The 19,153-nt window shown below is 40.6% G+C and overlaps 1 protein-coding gene across 1 annotated transcript in view; it reads right to left on the minus strand.

Moving 5' to 3' along the window:
* Positions 1-19,153, minus strand: part of sgms2a (sphingomyelin synthase 2a) — a 56,063-nt gene that overhangs the window by 20,851 nt on the left and 16,059 nt on the right. The window contains exon 2 of the mRNA XM_058070837.1: positions 17,916-18,234. The gene's annotated coding sequence lies outside the window, so the exon portion shown is untranslated. The remainder of the gene's footprint in view (positions 1-17,915; positions 18,235-19,153) is intronic.

Genomic DNA, 19,153 nt, shown 5'->3' on the forward strand with positions numbered 1-19,153 from the left:
GTGTCTGTCGTTGTTTTTTATTACGGCCATCAAGATGAGGTGGAAAAAAAGACAACAATCAATGTTAAAGCTGCAATCAGGCTTTGAATTTTATCTCTCAAGCAAACCAAGCCATCATCATCATTAATTTATTCACATTCAACAGCTATTTCGACGTAAATTAATGACCTTTTCTCTGATTATAAATCTTTGAGGATATCTATATATTACATGTACAGTATGTCTTCCAAAGCTAGTACAAGATTTGCAGCTGGTTCGTCAACATGTGTGTTGATATGACCAGTTCTTTTTGGCCGGCATCCATTGTGAGCATGTGTCCTTAGAGTGCACCATCTCTGAGGTTCCGACGTAACCCTGACTGACTGGCGCTGTTTGTCTCTGATCCAGTGCCAAACTCAAAGTATAGCAAATATACAGTAATTCCTTTGTGAAACCAGTTCAAGGATATTGTTGGGAAAGATCCCGGAAAAGAGCAAGGTTAGCGGAAGACGCGCTGTATGTGCTCGCAAGCGTCCCGAGCGCCTGCTTTATTAAATTATTTCAAACCTGCTGTCTTTCCAGATGGAAGAGGACTCAATCCTGTCATGTCTACTGATTATAAGCCATAGAGTAATGTGACTGCGCCATGATGGTTGGGGATGAAGACCAGGTAAATGTCCTACCAATCATCACCCTCAGGGGAAAAAATCGAGTCTAGCATTTAAAAGTTAGCTTGTTAGCAAAGTCTTGACTATGAAAACACACCATTAGCTATTGGATTCATATTGATATCAATATTAGTTCAGTAGTTATTTACAAAAATTGCATTTTCCGTAATGGTGGTGTTCTTCAGGTTCTAGGTCCATAGCTTTTGAAGATACAATAAATCTGTTGGCCCACTCCAGATTCCACAGTGTCTTGGTTATACATAATGGTGTTTGTTTCATGTTTACAGCTTCATTTGTTGTTGTCCTATGATGAAAATTCCAAACTTTCCCTATTTTTTGCATTATTCTGGATCAATCTCTAATTATTCCAGTTTCCGGATCATTCACTTTCCATCGCGAGGTGTGCTGGAGCCTATCCCAACTGTCTTCGGGCGAGAGTCGGGGTACACCCTGGACTGGTGGCCAGCCAATCACAAGGCACATATAGACAAACAACCATTCACACTCACATTCATACCTATGGACAATTTGGAGTCGCCAATTAACCTAGCATGTTTTTGGAATGTGGGAGGAAACCGGAGTACCCAGAGAAACATGCAAACTCCACACAGAGATGGCCGAGGGTGGAATCGAACTCGGGTCTTCTAGCTGTAGCAGCCGAGACAGGGCATGAAGTCAAAGCTAAATAGTAAATGGCATTCAAGCTATCACACACACACACACACATTGAGATGTGGAATCTCACCTTTGTGAATGGAATTCATGTGCATCATCATGCTACCCCCCCTCTGGACTAAACCTTCACTTAGACCTTCCGGAGTCCCCCCGCCCCCCTCCACCCCTACTTCCATCCTGGGGTCAAGGCGACTCTGTCGTGAACTTGAATCTTGACGCTTATTCATTCTACTACGCCTGTGTTTCACATTTAGAGTAGGCCTCTTCTCGTATTCATTCACTACAGATGTTCATGAAATGCCAGTAGCAATGCGCATCTTCATTTTTCTTCATAGCAGACGTTGGCTTTTTTAATAATAATAATATGATATTGCAATGTTAAACTTTTATAATGGGGTCTTTGTTGTAAAACAGGGCTGCACAGCGTTTGAATGGTTAGCACACAGACCTCACAGCTAAGAGACCAGGGTTCAATTCCACCCTCGGCCATCTCTGTGTGGAGTTTGCATGTTCTCCCCGTGCATGCGTGGGTTTATTGGCGACTCCAAATTGTCCATAGGTATGAATGTGAGTGTGAATGGTTGTTTGTCTATATGTGCCCTGTGATTGGCTGGCCACCAGTCCAGGGTGTACCCCGCCTCTCGCCCGAAGACAGCTGGGATAGGCTCCAGCACCCCTCGCGACCCTCGTGAGGATAAGCGGTAGAAGATGAATAAATGAATGGATGTTGTAAAACAAGCCAAAATATTTAATTAGTTATTAATTAAGTATAATTGGGTTACCTCGTACCAGTAACCATGACTTCTGTTTGTGGCTTTTTTAACCCTAGACCTGCCCGACAACTATTTACAACATGCATGGTGGATAAAAGGATAGTGCGTTACTCGTCTTGTGCCCTGCAGATGAATACAGTGTGCGCCTCATTCTCAGCAACATGGAGCAATGGAAGTGTCGTCCGTGTCCTGACTTAGGCGACATTATGGTCCATAGACTCCTTTCGAGTGTCAAGGGTTGCTCTTAAGTCTCCAGAACCTCCCACCCGATTTGAGATAGTGGATAAGACAGTTAGTGGGGTCGGATGTGTCCTTTATCATTTTTATTGCTCTGGTGTAGCAGTGTGTGGTGTAAAAGTCCTGCAGAGAGGCCAGAACAGTCCAAGATTTAAGACTTGGGATTTCACTTGGCCCTAAGCGCGAAGGCCATAGAAGTGACTCGAAGTACAGCTAAAGGACTGGAGACTTGGGGCCGAGACTTGATCTGAAATTTAAAGACTAGAGACTTGAACTCAAGACTTAAGTCTCAAAGACTGGATATTTGAGTCCAAAATGATTGACTGAAATTTAAATACGATTGCCTTTATTTGGGGCTGCACGGTAGTCGAGTGGTTAGCGCGCAGACCTCACAGCTATGGAGAACAGGGCTCAATTCCACTCTCGACCATCTCTGTGTGGAGTTTGCATGTTCTCCCCGTGCATGCGTGGGTTTTCTCCATGTAGTCCGGTTTCCTCCCACATTCCAAAAACATGCTAGGTTAATTGGCGACTCCAAATTGTCCATAGGTATGAATGTGAGTGTGAATGGTTGTTTGTCTATATGTGCCCTGTGATTGGCTGGCGACCAGTCTAGGGTGTACCCCGCCTCTCGCCCGAAGACAGCTGGGATAGGCTCCAGCACCCCCGCGACCAGCGTGAGGAAAAGCGGTAGAAAATGAATGAATGAATGCCTTTATTTGACCTTGGCCCAAAATTTAGACTCAAGTTCTAATGGTTGAGACCTGAAATCTGCTCCAGCTGATCTGGGGCAACTTTTCCAGTTTAATTTGGGTAGGTGGAAAATGATGTGCACTGTTAGCTCCCTCATGTTAATGAAAAACCCAAATGCTGGAGAACTGTCTGACTTCGAACTACCATTCTGAGACTAAAGGCTTTTAACTAAACTGGTTTTCACTAAACCAGTGATGGTCTAGATCAGTGGTTCTCAATTGTTTTCTCTCACACCCCCCCAGACAGTTCAGGACGCCCCCCTAAGGAGGCCCGCCCCACTATTTGAGAAGCACTGATCTAGACACAAAGACTTGAGATTTGGCTTGAGCCCAAAAACTATACATTTGGACTCAGACCTCTCAAAGACTTGACACAATAGTCCATCTTAAAGACAATCGAGACTGACACGCCATCTCAAAACCCGTACGATCCTGTATATCAGCGCTCGTTTAGTAAACCTGGCAGCACAGAGTGAAGGATGCCTCAGCGTTTGAGTCAGCTTGACCTCCCGCAGACTTCAGATCTTTGCCGTGTTGCTCTGGCTGAGCTCGAGACCCCTTTGGTGTGCGCAGATGTCGGCTTGTACTTGTGGAAGCCAAGTCCAAGCCCAACTTTCATCTGCTTTTGTTTTATAAAGACATACATTACTCCATATGTACACACTGGCTGTTCTGGTCTGGTTTTAGGTTGTGTTGTCAGAAAAGGATGGGGCAGGAGGCAACTGAGTAGCTTAGGGTCATTTACACCAAAATATCAGGATTTGCTCGGGAGAATGACTCCGCATCCTATGAGCAATCAATCAAACAGTTCACTGTGAGTTCACAAGGCCGCCATTAAAACAAGTACCTGTGATTGAGCCATGTAGTGTTCCGTCTCTTTCCCAGCATGCCATCAGATGTACCGCTATCCTACGCAAACACTCCTATTTGTCTTGGACGTGCTCGAAGCTTTGATCCCAAATTGCGGTAATTACTCAAGAGCCCTGGTAACAATGCGGATGTGGATCAGGAGCAGTGGTGACACAGAGGAGGTCTGCAATCGGAGGATAAATAAGCTGATTGAATGCAGGTTTTTTTTTAAATGCTTCTCATCCACACTTCGTAGGGGATCATGGAGGCCCCGGATGTGCTGGAGAAACATTGATTGAAGCAAATGTTCTCCTAAACAGTCTTTTCCTCTGTCCTCGATCAGGTTTCGAAGTGCAAACAAACTTAGCAGAAGCTGAGAGACCTGACTGTGAGGAGTCGTTCATGATGGACTCGATCAGCAATAAAAACTACTTTTGGTCTCGACATTGTGCTCACAAAATAATGCTCATGTTGTACAAATACCCTCATGGTATAAGTTTTCTAAAAAGATTGAAAACATGCAACCCAGCGACTATTATGACAAACTCCAAAGTTCATTGACTTAAAATCTCTCACACAGTTAAATGCAATTTATACACTTTATTTAGTTCAATTACTAAATTTTGTAATTTTTCGGTACGGGACAAAAAATTACAAAATTAAAAAAAAAATTGTATCATGGAAAGCAGGAAGTGAACAAATGTTTGCTAAATACAAGGATGAAGAGTCTTGAACCAGTCATGATGTGCTATATATATCACTATATTGACACTTACTATGGTACACATTATGTCCTTGGATGCTCATATCACCTCATACTTCGGTACGTGCCAAAAATAAAATAAAAAAAAAATATTTGGAAAGCAGGAAGTGAACAAATGTAAGAGTTACTGATTGTAAAAGTACCAGATGGAGGGGTAGGATTTAATAAGCTTTGCTTCTTCCTACTCCTTTTGGACATGTGGAACTGTGAACTGATTATGTGATGCATTCAATTGTAATCTGATGCATGTTCAAATGAAATAAAACCATTACCATTACTTTACAAATCACGCACTGTAACCTTTGTGTGTTTAGCCAAATCCCCGCAAAATTTGGTACACAACTTTAGGGGACTGGCAAGCAAATGTGTGTCAAATTTGAAATTTAAGATTGGTTGAAAAACATGGCCATATCGGGCAAAACATCTTTACTAAGGCACTAAGGTGACTTAGCAACCAACTCTTCATAAGTCCCATTTATCAATGAAAACTATGACAATAGCTGTATGAGGTCCGTTGCTTGCTAGCTTATATTAACGTGTTTTCTTGCTTGCTAGAATGCACAGAAAAGGGAAAGAAATATGTGTTCATGTTTCACATAAAGAGTGGCAAAATTCCCCAAAAAGTGCAGTTCCCCTTTAAGGGGCCCCAAAACAGTATATTTATATATTTCAGAATAAACAAACAAATAAATAAATAATAAATACAATAAATTTTATTTTCTTTTACATTTTTGAAATTAAAGCCAAATGTTGGGAATATCATATTTTCCAGGATTTGTTTTTAAAGCAAATATGTGAACATAAAATGCTCAATTTATGCTTATTTTGAACAATCACCAACATTTTATAGCGCTGATATACATCTAAAACCTCCGATTCAACCTTTTCCCGGACCACTCAGGCCTCACTTGGAGCAAAAACAAGTCTTGAGGGGAGTACCATTCTAGAGCCAACATTCTAGAATACATTGGATAGCTGCATGCAGCATGAAGGAAGCACGCACCCACCAACAGTATCAAATATAATGTGTCCTGAGGGAACATTTGGACATTATGATGTGGTGCGTTCAGGTGCCAACGCGTCATAATACAGCTTTACCAAGACAACGCTCCTGTAGCACATAAATACTCCTGACACAGTGTTGATAGCACACATTTTGACTTCTGAGTTGGAAAATCCCTTTCATCTGTTTGGAATTCTGTCTGTTGAAAGGAATTACACCTCTGCAAGGTTATTACATTTGCTGGATTATTATTGCTGGAGCTGTGCTATTCAAGTGGATTTCATCTTTTGAGTCATTTTAGACTTTTTGTACATGGTGATCTTTGGGTTCATGCTAACACTTAAACAACTTAAACGATATTCTAATTACCCATGCCTTATAATTTCAATACATAAAGTATGCATCCTCTGTATGGATAGAATTGTTGCCAGTACAAAAATGACTCCAAAAGCACAACGACACAGGAAGTCAAATGCTTGTTACTTTTTTTTTAATATAACCAATATTTTCAGTGGAAAGAACGTCACAAAAATTTGAGCGGGTGCTCCACTCCACGAGCATCAAACAATAATTCTATGCATTTGTTTTGCTTATGACCAGTGCAGGATGTCCCTGCCTCTCGCTTGAAGACAGCTGGGATAGGCTCCAGCACCCCCCGCGACCCTCGTGAGGATGTGGTAGAAAAGTGGTAGAAAATGAATGAATCTTTTGCTTTTCTAGTGCTTTTTGGTCACATGCAACAATAGCCACGTTTACATGGACCCAAATATTCCAATTCCATTTGGATTATTTGCTCAAACGGAAAGAATGTAACCTTTGTATACACCTCATTCCGAAAGAAAAGTGCCAATCCGAATGAATATATAATCGGATTCACAGGGGTGGAATATTCCTTTCCCCAATCCGATTGAGGTATCTTGTACCCGCTCAATCGGAAAGTTGTCAGACTGCGTTCTTCTTCGTGGTGTTTTTCTTCTTCTGTTGTTTATTGGCGGTTGGCAAGCAGCTTTCGTGTGCATTAGCGCCATCTGTGGAACAGAATCTAAACCCTTCTATATGCCATTCACAAGTCCAGTTTTATTAAAAAAGAAAATACATATCTATATAAAACATGTGCCGAGCTTAATTATAAAATATTAGCAAGATTGAACTTTATCTTTTCCTGTTCCCGGGTGCGTTCTTTCAGCGAATGCTGAGATATGACGTAACACGCAGCTCAAGACGTTCTTCGATTTAAAAAAAATGGAGGCGAGCAATCGGCACCGGACTGCTGCGGAAAGTTTGTTTTTGATTCAAACTAAATTTCAAGACTGGACGAAGGAAAAACTGGCAATACGGAGTTATTCCAACAAGTGAAAGAAAAACTCAAAAGTCGGTATCACGTGATGTTGGTGTTTACGCTTTACTGCGTATGCCCCATTGACTATTCTGGTTGATTATAGCGGCGCATGTAGACACGCCATTGGAATATTCCTTTCCATGGATACCATTGCTTTCGGAAAGGTCATTCGGAAAGATTCCATTCGGAAAGAGAAAAACTCCTCATGTAAACGTGGCTAGTGTCTCCTAATGCGGGTCAATTAAATGTGTGTGTGTGAGTGACGGGAAGAAAATCTCTGACTCTTAAAATGCAAGTATAAATCTTTTTTTTTCTTGAGAAAAAAAGCATCTTGTGTTTGTGTCAATACAATATGAGTCACTCTATTCAAGTTTGCACTTGCCGCATGAGTAATTTAATGATTTGTTCTTTTTTGTTCTAAAGGATAGACCCCCATTTGGATGGTGGAAACACTTGCCAAATTAGTGTGTGTGTAGCTTTTTTTTGTGTGTGATATTTTATACTGTATGTCAAGACAGTTGGGAGGTCCAACTTGATGAAACATGCAAAAGGATATTCTGTGATAAATAGTGAGCCACAAGTAAAGTCCCAGTTGAAGAGGCCAAGGAGAAAACACAACAAAGTTGCTGCTGACAAGTAAAAAGCCAATTGTCAGTGTCTCATACGCTAAGAATAATAGCGTTCTTTTATCTTGAACCTATCAAACATGCATTTCTTTCATCAGTGTACTTTAGAAGAGCTCTGGACAAAAGTCGAACCATGCATGAAATGACATGACAAATGTCTATGTGGTCACAGCACGACAACAACAATATAGTATAGTGGAACACACAAAGACAGAAAAGCGTTTAAGTGCATAGCATTGCAAACCAAACTATTTCATGACGGTTGAGTGATGATGTTTTTTGTGTGTGCCTTACTTTATTGTTCTGTATTTAGCAAAAATGAACTTCACAAGCACGTAACAGTTAAAGTAAGTAAAAGTTATACTGAGCATGCTCAATCTATTGCCATGTCAAATGATGGGACAATAGGTATGAATGTGAGTGTGAATGGTTGTTTGCCTATATGTGCCCTGTGATTGGCTGGCCACCAGTCCAGGGTGTACCCTGCCTCTCGCCTAAACACAGCTGGGATCCGTACCCTAGTGAGGATAAGCAGCATAGAAAATTGATGTACGGATGTATGGATAGTGAATCTGTTCCAGGGTCAAATTGTTACCATCTTGCCCACTATTAATATACAAAAATATAAAACAATAAAGCTTTTATTTCATTTGACCGATGCCATATTTCACTTTTTAACAGTGTTGCTTGTCATTCAAGTTAATCACTGTTAAATGTAAACCTAAAAAGACTCCTTCTTTTGGCTGCAGAAAGCTAAAGAAAAAGCAAAACAAGCAAATTAATGTTTTGACGCCATATGTGTAACGTTGGATGCACATGTTTAAAACTGGTGACCAGAGGGTGGCATGTACGATTCCCATCATGGACCCCACCTACCACACACAGTATGTAATGTGCACACCTTGCATGATTTAGTTCAACTCAGTTAAGTAATCAAAGTCTTTCAGTCAGTCCAGATTTTCACAGGAGGCTTAAAAGTAGCAGGTTTCCAATTTCACATTGTCTCAAAGTAGCGGAAATGTTTTTTTCTCCCCCCCCCTCCTTGCCTCAGGACGGGATCATCCCTTTGTGCTGCCGATACATCCCCGTTGACCACAGACATTTTGTCTGTCTCTCAAGGCTCGATTCAGGGCCTCAACGTCCACAGCATCTGCGGAGCGACGGAGGAACAAAACATGCTTCACATCTGCCTCCAACGACTCCCTTGGGGGAGTCCTCTCCGAGATTCCCAGGACAGCATTTAAAATTTAAGCCAAAACCACCACAGGCCACAGTAAGTGCCAAAAGACATTTTAGCAACTATTGCAAGTGAAGTGAAAATCACCGAACAACATGTCATCCACATAAGAGTGAAAATGAGCTGAGCGGTGTGTGTGTGTGTGTGTGTGTGTGTGGCTGCCAAGCGAGCTATTAGCAGTTAATTGGACTCAGGGCCTCTGCAGCTTTTGTTCGTGTAAATCAGCGCCCTTTTTCAAGTAGCAGACCTCCATGAAGTGCAACATCTGCTCCATGGATCAGGCGAAGAAGGGCTTTTCTCTCCCTCAACATCAATTATTACGTTGGTGGCGTCATCTTATGTCGTTGCTGGAACTTCTAACCAAATTTACGTCACTGCAGCATCACTACAAGTTTAGTGCTGTTCTACCGGACAACAACGATGTGTCTTTTTACCACTGGTAAAGATGTCCAAAAATACCCAAACATTCATTCATTCATTCATTTTCTACCGCTCATCCTCACGAGGGTCGCGGGGGTGCTGGAGCCTATCCCAGCTGTCTTCGGGCGAGAGGCAGGGTACACCCTGGACTGGTGGCCAGCCAATCACAGGGCACATATAGACAAACAACCATTCACACTCACATTCATACCTATGGACAATTTGGAGTCGCCAATTAACCTAGCATGTTTTTGGAATGTGGGAGGAAATCGGAGTACCGGGAGAAAACCCACGCATGCACGGGGAGAACATGCAAACTCCACACAGAGATGGCTGAGGATGGAATTGAACTCGGGTCTCGTAACTGTGTGGCCTGTGCACTAACCACTCGTCCGACGTGCAGCCCTCAGCAATAACATGTTGGTGATAATAAATATAGCATAGCATAATTCTGTAACCATGTAGTAACAGGTACATTCATGCTAACATGTGGGAGGAAACCGGAGTATCCGGAGAAAACCCACGCACACATGAGGAAGGAATCAAACACTGGTCTCCTAGCTGTGAGGCCTGTGTGCTAACCACTCATCCACTGTGCAGCCAATGAAAAACATGGAATCACAAATTTTGTTAAAAGACAAAAAATTGTAAGAATTATTACTATGTATTATGTTTTAAATATAAATATTCAAATATATTTTTAGCTTTTTTTATCAAACCCTCAAAATTTTACAAAATATTGTCACTGTTTTGTAGTATGTAAGTAGTAAGTATGTAGTCAGTAAGTAGTAAGTAAGTAGTCCAAAAAATTTTTCCAAAGCAAAAAAATTCAAAATTTGTCGATAATTCACCACTGTCTGAGCAAAAATGTTGGGATTTTTTTTCAAATAAATGAACAAGTCGTTCAAGTGATTTTTGATAAAAAAAATGTTTTTTTTTAAATAACCAAAAAAAGTAAGTACCATGAGAAGCCTTTATTGTAAACTTGTCTGTGTATAAATTTATTTTCTATTCAAAAAACAAGAAAAGTCCATTTTGTAGTTTTGATGTTGGCCCTGCTATGGAGGGATGACTGATCCATATGAATTATGCCTGGCAACAAGTGGATATTATTATTGTTATCATCATTATGTATATATTATTGCTGCACACAGTGAATTATTATTTTTCATTAAACCGTAAGAAAGAGTCATATATTTGGGTGTGTAGCATACCCAAGGTTTTTTTTCCACTATAAAAATGCCACTGTTGGAGAAATGGTAGCTAAAAAAAGCACAATATGTTTATGCCTTTCGACAGCTTTGTCTTTGGTGCCAAATGTGAGACTTTTACTGCAAAGAACAGCCATTAGTCCTGAAGAGAAAAAAAAGACAACAATACGAGTCCAGATGATAATAGATCACAACAAGACAGCCTCACCGCGATTTGTCTTCAGACTTACAGCCGAAGAGCTGAACATATGCGAATATTTGCCAATGTTGTTTGATCAAAGATGGCTGATGTGAAGCTAGTGATGAATGGTCCATTAAGACATTGTTTTGGCACTCGTACGTGTATTCCCTGCATCCAGGCTGCTCCTGTATGCCAATGCTGACAATGATGGGAAACTGCTCCACTTTAAAAACAGCTCCAAATTGTCTGCTAGAACGGCCGGCCTTATTGGTGCCTTCTTATTGATGCTGGCTTGTTTTTAATATTTCAAAACTGCGTCATTACTTCTGTAGACACGTTGTCCAGAGACAAGAGAGGTGAAATAGTCTTGGAAACAACATTGATTACCGCTATAATGTAACAGGGTCAGATTGTAGCACGGTTGTAGCGATGACGTAACGCACCACCACGATAAGCCCTCAGCTAATTGAACAGGTGGTTTGTCCGAGCAGACCTTTGGTTTCTTGTTGGTTCATTAAAAGCTGAAATCTCATGAAAGCACTCTGCCGCTCTTTGAAAAACGTTGCCAGGCTTGACTTATCACCGTTAGCGCATACAAAGTGCTGAAAAATTGAAAACACACACGGCAGGAACATACTTCAACTTGGCTTCGAGACTCATCACGACCCTCTCTTTCTTTATAACAAACCAGCTGGTCTGGTCGAGGCAGATGGCTGCCCCACACTATGTTATGTTTGAGTTTTCCTTGCCTCTACTGCTAGCATGGTCCACTGTGTCAGCCAGTGGTGTCCAAAGTGTCTGAAAACTGAATAAAATAAAAAAATATATATTTTTATTTTTAAATTTTTAAAATTTATATTTAATAAAAATATTTTTTTAATAAGAATAAAGAAAAATATTAAGAGAAAAAAGTTGTCATTATTTAAAAAATAAATAAAAACAACAGCAGAAATGGTAAAACAGTTTTCAGAGAATAAAGTAAAAATATTACAAAAAAACGAGAAAAAATGCAATTTTACAAGAATACATTTGCAATATGATGAAGAAATATAATTTCATTTCAGTAACATAGAGCTAAAATATTAAAGGACACATATTGAATTTTTTAAAGTCAGAATACAGTGTTCCCTCGCTACATGGCGGTTCACCTTTTGTGGATTTCCTCTTTTGCAGAATTCTTTTAACAGCATATGAACATACATTGTGTTCTGCATCCTTGTGGTGTTTTAGAGTGATGTATCGGTGAGTCTGTTTGATGCGTCTGTCATTGTATTTACCATTGCTACCAGTAGAGGGTGTTGTATACTCATGTGAGGGTTGAAGACGTGTCCAAACTCGTCCACTTCATCTCAGTATGTGTATAGAGTCACAGTAGTTCTTATTGGCGAAAGGAGAACCCGCTCGTTTCGTTCTGCGTACTGATTGGCTGTAGACAATTGTCAATAAATCTCCTTTGTGCAGGACTGCCTGTTTCCCGTTGTATGAGTCTTCGGTTCATGGAGGAGGACGAGGAAGAATGTTTTAGCAAGGATACAAAAACGCTACAGCCTATGGGAACCAGGACAAGCACATGTCTGTAAAATTTGAAGAGCATTTAATGAGAAACATGGTTCCCATCAAACAAAACGGTCGGGACATACAACTACTATCTAATGATTATAAAATTTGAGGGATATTTTTTATTACATGTGCTAGCATACACCACAATTGTCATTTGTAACGTCTACTGTGAATTACAGCTATAAAAATAATGTTGACTTGACTTCATGTGAACCATTCTATGTTGGTGCATGTGGACACAAACCAGTGACCAGTCCCTGACATTTTTGTCTCAGCTGTGCTGTGATGAATATGATGCTCAGGGGCCTCTCGAGGGTTAAGCCATGTGCCTCGGAGGATATTGCCGATGCCACAGATGTAAAAGGTCGAGATAACTCCAGAGGTCCGGAGAGGAAATTCCAGCATGATTATTTTATGAAGAAAAGTGGGTGTCTGGAGAGAAAAGTGGGGGTCCTCAGGGACACATGAATTTATGGGGGTTTAAACTTTGTCAGAAATGTGGAAAGCGCAGGTTTTCCTCAACATCACCTACGCTGGGTGCGATTACCAAGGAACAAACTAAGAAGATGACTTATAATTTTAAAGAAACTAGAGTGGAAGTACACAACAAGAAGAAGAAGACGGAACAAAGCCGCTCGGTATCGGGTAACATCCCCAACTGCAGGTCTTAACTTGTGCAATTTGAGTAAATGTAGTAAGCTCTCAAGAAAGATGGTATTGTTCTGTGATGGATGATACAATAAAGAACGATGCCAATAAGAAAATGAGGTCCCTTGAGACTATTGATGTATTTCTGTCTTTCAAATAATCTATTGACCTCAGTGACAGAACAATGCATATTTACAATCCAATTATTTTTTTACTGTTGTATCAAAGACTCTGCGGGTGATATCTCCCATATGTGTGCGCATCAATAAACTTCATGATCCATCACAAGTGATAATTACCATCTTGGGAATTGTTACACAAGACGAGAGCCTGTTCAAAACCCAAGCAAGCAAGGCAGGCAGGAAATGTTTGGAATGTTCCTCATTGTCTTGCAGTCAGCAACAGGCTGAGTGCTCACAAATGTGGCAGGATTAAAAGATCTCGGAGGAAATTGTGCTAGTTTAACGAAATGTACAAAGAGGTCCGCAAAATCACAAGTGTTTGGGAGGGGACACAATGGAGTATTGTGAGGTGGTCATTCAATCCACCGACACGCTGATGATAGCGAGTGATCACAGTGGGATGATGTCACCAACAGTCATTTACAACAAAGAAGTACCTTTTTCAAGACGGGCAGATCTTTAAGTCAGATTAAAGCTACAGGGGCGTTTAAAGACATTGGCTACATGACACATGTGATCTGTGACCCTGCTACAAAAGCATGACACTGTCCGGTTACTACTAGCAACTTGACTCATTTGCGATAGATAGCTTTAAAAGAACCTAGAACCTGCCTTAACTTAATCACAGGTGATCAGCGTTCCCTTACAGATCTGCAAAAACAGATTAAAAAAATTGCAGTACGCATGCCTGGCCTATAGTTGGTGGAAAAATCCATCTGCAGTTGCCAGGTAACTGCTGGTTTATCAAAGCTGTGGCTGTAGGCAACCTCATGATGTATTTTTTTTAACAATCAGCTTCATCTACCTCTGCATGCTCTTGAGAATGTTGGCTGCGTGTTATTTTGTCATCATCTAATCAAGAAACCACACTTTTTCTCCTCCTATTGTCACATTAGCGGCTTGATTGCTTGGTTTAAGTATTGAAGGTGTTTGCTCAATTTTGCTAGCTAAAGGTAAAAGCTAAAACAAACACAGTCTCACAAATACAGACACAAGATACTTATACTTACATCGAGTAGGCATACGACAGCTTGCTTTGCAACAAAGGAAAAAACGCCTTGATGCCCCAGCTAACAAACGAAAGGAAAAACACCATGAAAGCGGTTCAAGAAAGGGCAGTGGCCAAAGCTGATTGGTCCAGGACCCCAGCCTCAGGACTCCAGCTTCGAGTGTGTAAAAGGCCGGGCAGGGAAAGGAAGGATGCTTTTTTGCAGTTGCGCTGTAATAAGACCCGCTTACTTGTAGGCATACAGGGACTGCAGATAAGCCCGGACATCTGTATTAGGTATTGTTGTCAGGAATAAATAATCTGGTTCTCATTTTATAATTTGGTTCTGTAAGATTCCCTTATCCTCTATTTGAAACCCACTTAGAGTCCTAAGGGGGAGGATTTCTACAGTATGAGCATTTAAACATGTTAAACAAGCAGCAGAATGAAGTCCACTTAAAACAATTATTTGGCACTTTGGGTTATAAATAGGCAGTCTAGCCTATGGAAAATTATAGTCTACCAACATAGTGCAGTTTTTTGCCCTGTAGGACATATTTAGCAACTAGCATAAAACGTATACACTTGTTTTAACGCCATTGGAGCGCCACACTGATGCTAAAAACTATACTGTAGTAATTACTGCAGCACTCACATAGCATGTATATACTTACACATCCATCTGGTAACGTCTGGCTTCAATTAAAACACAATCACTGTCAAAACTAATCGACACTCGCCAGCAGCCATAATTAAGCTTACATTTATCTGCAACGTCCAGGCCACTGTATGTGTTATTAAACTCCTACAGGAGCTATTATCTAATACGGCGCTGCACCATATCGATTCAATGGTTTGTCGTGATAATATGGTATTTATAGTCAACACGGGCTCAGAGACGTCGTAAATCTTTATTTTTTTGGGAGCTGCCAGACGCCGAGGCCTCCTGAGCGTTTTTTCGTACCTGATGCCTCTTATTTGTGGCTCATGCCAGTCCTAACCGCACGCAGAAATGGTCTACTCAGTATAGACCGCTATGTTTAAAGGTCAGAGTGGCTGCTCACTACTGAAAACACTACCTTATACTATATTGTTAAGTCGAAACTCGGCTTGAAAGTTAGCTCTGTGCATAAAAAGTAAGAGATCTCTTGTTGCTAGGCAGATTTCAGGGAGCAAAATCCTTTGAGCTCTATAGGCCAATAACTAGAAATAAATAGCGGCAGTCTACTAGGTTCTTGAAATAGCTCACCCCAGGCTAAAGGAGCCCAAAAGAGACATTAATTTTGCGACATACTGTAAGATATCAGCGCTATCATCTATGTTTCAAATAAAGGCAGGGTCTGCTGTTATGGCTTTGCAATTTTCAACATCTCTGTGTGAAATAAAGTGGTGAATCATGCAAATCTAATGTAGCGCAACAGGAGATTTATTCGAAAAATGTATACATGCTGAGAGCTAGCACAATCGCTTAAGTTGAAAGGTCGGGTGTTTGTGTGACTGCAGTCTGGTTTGCAGCAAACAGCTGTTTTTCTTAATTTCTGTCTTTATTGGCCGCGAGGCTCTCCCTCTTAATCATAAACATACGCTGAGCATGTTTTTTTTTTCTTCTTTCCAATCTACTCTGGAAAGACCTTCAAAGGAACGTGTCCTGATATGTACTCATCTCCACAAAACCGATGGATATAAATTAGCCAGTGAAATACACGAAGCAATATCCTGTTCGGAAACAACTCCTAATGGCAGGGTTTTCCCTCTCCATAATCCATCTTAAATGTCATGCTGAGATATTCCCGTAATAGAGTATAAGCGCCGTCATCAGTTGCATTAAAGAAGAGAAAACAACTCCCGACGCACATCAGTCTGGAGTCAGGGCGGGTTTCCCCTTGTTTGGGAGCCACCTGCTGAACATCCAGCGTCACCACATCTGCATGCCAGGAAGAAGGTGGAAAGAAGACAACGTTTGTTTATCACCCAGCCTGGGTGTCGCCCCAATGCTTTATCAGAGTGACTCACAACCAAGTCATTGTGGGGCTTCACACGGAACTCCACCAAGGCATGTTCTCCTGTAAAATCCCCCCAAATCGGAGCAGTACCGAATCAAACGTGACCCTTTGAAATTGAGTTTGTGTGTGGAAGTTTGAAGCAGAAAACGTGTGAAAACTCATGACATGTGCATGAGAGTTAAATGATGAATAGATAGGGTTTCCGGTTTCCTCCCACATTCATTCATTCATTTTCTACCGCTTATCCTCACGAGGGTCACGAGGGTGCTGGAGCCTATCCCAGCCTCTTCGGGCGAGAGGCAGGGTACACCCTGGACTGGTGGCCAGCCAATCACAGGGCACATATACGTAGACAAACAACCATTCACACTCACATTCATACCTATGGACAATTTGGAGTCGCCAATTAACCTAGCATGTTTTTGGAATGTAGGAGGAAACCGGAGTACGCGGAGAAAACACACACATGCACGGGGAGAACATGCAAACTCCACACAGAGATGGCCGAGGGTGGAATTGAACTTGGGTCTGCGTGATAACCACTCCACTGTGCAGCCTCCTCCCACATTCCACAAATGGAATGTAAATTGTCCATATGTATTGTCTGTATGTGCCCTGCGATTGACTGGCGACCGGTGTGCACCACTGTGTAGCCCGCCTCTCGACCAAAGTCAGCTGGGATAGGCTCCAGCATGCCCCCACAATCCAAATTAGGATAAGCGACTTAGAAAAAGAATGGATGGATCATACAATAGTAAGATGCATTCACATAAACCTTATGACAAAAATATTAGTATCATTTTTAAAAATATAGTTTAGTGTAACAAATATTTTCCCATTGAGAATAATGAATACATTCCAGGGTGAAACTTTCCCCATTTTATGTAATTTCATGTGGAAAAATTGCGTATTGGAATTTTAGTCAATTTTTTTGTTAAAATTATCAAATACCATACAATATTAGCACCTTAAAATAATATTACAGAAATTTATCTTTAAAAGGTGTAATCAAAAGATGTATAAAAAGTTGTATCACAAATGCGATCTAGTTACCTGACAGTCACAAAAAAATAAAATTATAATACATAAAAACCTCTCAAATGTTGCATTAAAAAATCCAAAGAAAAAGTAAAACCTTGTGTGATGGGATAACCTCTTTGTTCGTAAAAATTTTGGCTATTAATTCATTCCGCAAAGTTTGACAAAAACAGATGGATCATACAACAATAGTAAGATTCATTCTGAATGTAACCAACAATATATAGAGATATTTGATGTTGATTATTTTTCTGAAATTGTGTCCTTGCTGAAAAGTGCATTCATCCCTAAAATCAATATTCTGATAACTGAGGAAAATGTTACCAAACTAAATGTATGTATGTATGTAAACCAAATTAAATGTATTCAAATCAATAAAAAAAAACAAGGGTGCCCAAATGTATGCACCTGTCTACTTTTGTTTACATTATTGCAATTATTCTGTAAATCCTGTAAACTTAATTTGACTTATCAAACATCAGTATGTTTGTCTGCCATATGAAATCGCTGATCCAAACAACCAGTCATTTATAAAGGAAAAAAAACGTTTTCATACCACTGTATATGCCTCTTTTGTTTTTTTCCCTCTGTCAGATGAACTGATAACAAAAAATATTTGGACAGATCTCCTCCATCAAAACCATAATTGCATTAGTCATGCGATTTATCTTTTTAATGTGCGACCTCTGCAGAGCGCTTTGACAGTCAGCTATGCTCACAAACATGACACAGCTCTCTGGCCAAACGGCGTCTGTGAGGAATTACCAAGAACAAAAAGCTCACCACAAGTTCTGCCGTCTCCTCCTCTATCCAGATCCTCTGCTCTCCTCTTGTCGACTGCTCTCCTGTGTGTGAACGTAGCCGTAGCTTATCGGCATGGTCGCCGCACGACCATCAACATGTTGGAGCTGCGGGGCTTCATGTGCATGTCGTTTGAAGATGTCACAGTGGCTTTGAAGAAGCTTTGAAGCAGCTCCATGTTCTTTGTGCTGCCATGCGCACACACTTTCACTCCGTCTTCTTGGCAGCTGCTTGCAATGAAGACCAACCAAACGCATCTGGTTTTTAAACGCACAAACTCATGCCAAGCTGTTTGTTGTCCCTAAAGAATAGACACAAAGGCCAAAACAAGAGGTACACTTATAAGCAGGAGCTGCATTAAACATTCTCATACTGCTGTAAAAGGTAACAAAAAAGTGAGCTACAGTCGTCCCTCGCAACATTGCTCCCTCACTCTATTGCGGGTTTACAAAAATTAATTAAAATGGCCGATGTTTTGTGGTTGACTATGGCCCATTAGAAGTCCAAAAAGATTTACATTACATTACCTTCACGCTGCATATAATCAGCCATGGCATATCCACCATTATCCTCCCATTCCGTGTGGAAGTGGTAGGTAGGTTTTTGTCTTACTTTGTCCTTCTTCTCCACTCCATGTGAAACCCATTAAGTTTAGATTACATGAAATAAAGGTGAACTAGTTAGAACAACAAATATTGTTTTTCTGTGTTTTGAGACACAACTTTCTACAAAACCTAACACAGGCTTATCTATCAATCTAAGGAACGAGCTAGCAAAATTGAATTCCACTCAATAGATTAGTGATAGATTAGTGCAAAGGAGGCAGCTTTTCTTGTCTATTCTTTTGTTGTGAGGAACTGTGAAGAAAATGTGCAGCAGGAAACAAAGGCTGATTGTTGTTGTTCATATTTGATGTCATCTATTTATTCACCACATTATTATTATTATTATTATGAGGAAAAAGCGGTAGAAAATGAATGAATGAATTTATTATTATACGGGAGCCAGGCAACGACATTTCGTTGGCAGTTTCACTGTTGTGTTCTTGTACATTGACAATAAAGAAAGCCTATCTATCTATGATACACTGTGTTTCTGAATGTCAATGAATGTCTTCATGAAAGATGAGCAAAAGCTGATATCTGAATGCTTGCGATTCAATGTGTTTTTATGTATTTCTAAATTAAAATAAATAAAATCACAGATTTGGACAGACCCTT

This window comes from Doryrhamphus excisus, chromosome 1 (assembly GCF_030265055.1).
Source record: "Doryrhamphus excisus isolate RoL2022-K1 chromosome 1, RoL_Dexc_1.0, whole genome shotgun sequence".
In the NCBI taxonomy this organism is placed as follows: domain Eukaryota; kingdom Metazoa; phylum Chordata; class Actinopteri; order Syngnathiformes; family Syngnathidae; genus Doryrhamphus; species Doryrhamphus excisus.